Genomic DNA, 3,236 nt, shown 5'->3' with positions numbered 1-3,236 from the left:
CACAACCACCCAGAACACAACCACCAAACCACACTACCACACACATCCCACAGCCACCACACCACATGACACATCCCCTCAACCACCAAAACCTTAGAACAACCACCACAACCCACAACACGACCATCATAACCCACAACACAACCAACCAGTCAAAAGCAACCGCACCATAACAACCCAACCACACATCCACACACATCCCACAGTCATCACCCCACAAGACAAGGCACCAAAAACACCCAAACCAAAGCCACCAAGTCACAATCATCCAACCACACCTCCACACACATCTCACAGACAACTGAACCCACAACACCACCACCACAGCTCATAGCACGATCATTGGTTTTGAGTGCCCTATGTGTAATTTGAAGAAAATATTGCCATCTACAAATCAATCACCCTAATTCATCCATTTTTCAAATTCTCACTTCAACACCAAAGGAACTAAAAATTTCCCATCCCATGCCTCTCATTTGAGCAAATTACATACAGAGCACCCTAAACCTTACTATCTACAAATTAAGCACCCTCTTTCATCCATTTTTCAAATTTTAGTTCAAACAAAAAAAAAGTATGTCATTGTGAGTTTAGGCAATTACAAACAGGGCAACCAAAGAAAAGTTATGAACAAATCAAGCACCCTAGTTCATACATTTTTCTAATTCTCACTCAAACTTCAAAGGAACTGAAAAATCCCATTCCATACTTATGATTTGAGGCAATTACATATACAGCACCCCAAACCTTGCTATCTACAAATGAAGTACTTTCTTTCATCCATTTTCAAATTCTAGCTTAAATAAAAAAAATTGTAGTTTTCAATTGAGGCAATACAAACAGGGAACCTGAAACAATGTAATAAACAAATCAAGCACCCTATTTCTTCCATTCTTCAAATTCTCACTCAAACATCAATGAAAGTGATATTTGAGGCAATTACATACAGATCGCCCGAAACATTGCTATCTACAAATGAATCACCTTTTTTCATCCTTTTTTTTCAGATTCTAGCTCAAACAAAGAAAAATTAAAAATAGTATGTAGTTTAGAATTTAGGCAATTACAGATAGGCCGAAACAATGCTATGAATAGATCAAGCACCCTATTTCATCCAATTTTCAAATTCTCACTCAAACATCAAAGGAAGTGATAAAATCTCATCCCATATTTTTCATTTGAGGTGATTACATGCAGGGAACCCGAAATGTTGCTATATACAACTGAAGCACCCTCTTTCATCTTTGAGGTGATTACATGCAGGGAACCCGAAATGTTGTTATATACAACAATGCTATGAATATATTTTTCAGATTCTAGCTCAAACATTAAAAAAAAATGTATGTGATTTTGAATAGAGGCAATTGCAAAAAGGTCAACCGAACAATGCTATGAACAAATAAAGCACCCTATCTCATCCATTTTTTCAAATTCTCACTCAAACATCAAAGGAAGTGATAAAACCCCATCCCATATGTTTTCCCTTTTAGGCAATCACATACAGGACACCCGAAACATTATTTATCTACAAATGAAGCACCCTCTTTGATCCATTTTTCAGAGTCCTACTTAAGAAATCAAGCACACCCTTTCATCCATTCTCTAAATTCATAATAAATAAAACAAGTACATTCTTTCATTTATTCTCCAAAACAACACTCCACATAAAGAAAAATCACATGAAGAAAGCCATTCTATCAAAAAAAAATGCCAAAATTTGCTTGAAGAAAGCCATTCCATAAAAAAATATATAGGAATTACTTACAAAGCATAGTAACTAGAGATTTGAGGGAGGAGTAAGAGGAGAAATTCAACGCTAAGCGCTAGAGAGGAGCAATTGAGGGAGAGAAGCGAGAGAGGTAGGCACTGATACACCCTAAAATGAGCTGCTTTTATATATACATTTTATACTTATTTTTAAGGATATTACGCTTTAATTTTAAGGATATTTTTAAGGATATTACGCTTTAATGAAAGGTATTTTGTGTGTTTTTTATTTCAGGTACAAGAAATAGAGGTTTGGAGAAAAATGAGCAAAAAAGGAGAAAAATGGAGTCAAATGAAGCAAAAGGGCAAAAGATGGCATGGCGCCTAGGCGCCATGTAGTTTCCCGAAGGCTTCTAGAAGGCTAGCACTTAGGCGCCAAAATTTATTATGGTCTTTATGCAATGAATTTAGATGAATTTTGAAGAGGTTCTTGAAGTGACTCTTGGTTATTTTATAAATTTATTTAATGTGACCATTGGCTGGTAAAAAAAGTGTAGTTTGGGGTGTGCCTCTTAAAAGAGGATAGTGTGTGTGTGTGTGGAGGTTGGAGACTTTTGGGACTTTGGAAGGAGGGAGTGAATCATCTGTAAAGGTAAGCCTTGGGCTTTTTTTGGTATTTGATTTGAATTATTGCAATATAGTTGTGTGTTTTTAATGTCATTTGTAATGAGAAATACATGCATTTTCTCCATGCTTAGTGAATAGTTTTCTTTACTGTTTCTCCTTGTGGTGAGAATTAATTATTTGTAGGATTAGAATTGTTTTAAGATTTATTTTATTTAAAAAATGTGATGGTACTTCACTTGAACTTTATTAATATTAAAATTTAGGCCTGTTGTAATGTAAAATTTTTTTCTAATTGCATTAAGATTCAGAAGGGCGGTGTAATTCTCAACTAAGTGAAACCACACTAACCCTTAGAATGGAAGGGAGCCAAGTCCAAGAGGGAGTGCAAATAGATATGGAGATAAGTTTTGATGGGCATAAAATTGGTTATTCTAGAGTGACAGACTAGAACCTTATCTAATTTGGTCTTTAGTTTGAAACCTAAGGCCTGATTAGTCCTATAGAGAGGGCATAGTGGGTAATCTAGACGTTAGAGGCTAGAATCTACTCAGCATAACCATATCAATTACGAACTTAACTTTATATTAGCCAACCTTCTTTATGCACTCAAAAGAGGGTAAAGAATAAATATTCTCCTATTTGTCATAAAACTATATTTAAACCTTTAAACATTTTATTTATGCACTAATTACGATATCATCGCAAGGGGAAGGAAATTTTGATTATATAAGAATTTTCCAAAAATTAACCAGTCTTCTTAGATTAGTTTTTATTTAATTTAGTTAACTTAAATTTTATAGTAAATTAGTGAATTTAGGAAAACCAAACTTTTCAAAAATTCCAAACTAAGGCCAGATAGTAGTAGACTAGAATTAGTTTAAGGGATTTTTTACCTCACTTCG

The sequence above is a fragment of the Phalaenopsis equestris genome, unplaced genomic scaffold (assembly GCF_001263595.1).
Source record: "Phalaenopsis equestris unplaced genomic scaffold, ASM126359v1 Scaffold214030, whole genome shotgun sequence".
In the NCBI taxonomy this organism is placed as follows: Eukaryota; Viridiplantae; Streptophyta; class Magnoliopsida; order Asparagales; family Orchidaceae; genus Phalaenopsis; species Phalaenopsis equestris.
Note: the sequence above shows the minus strand (reverse complement) of the source record.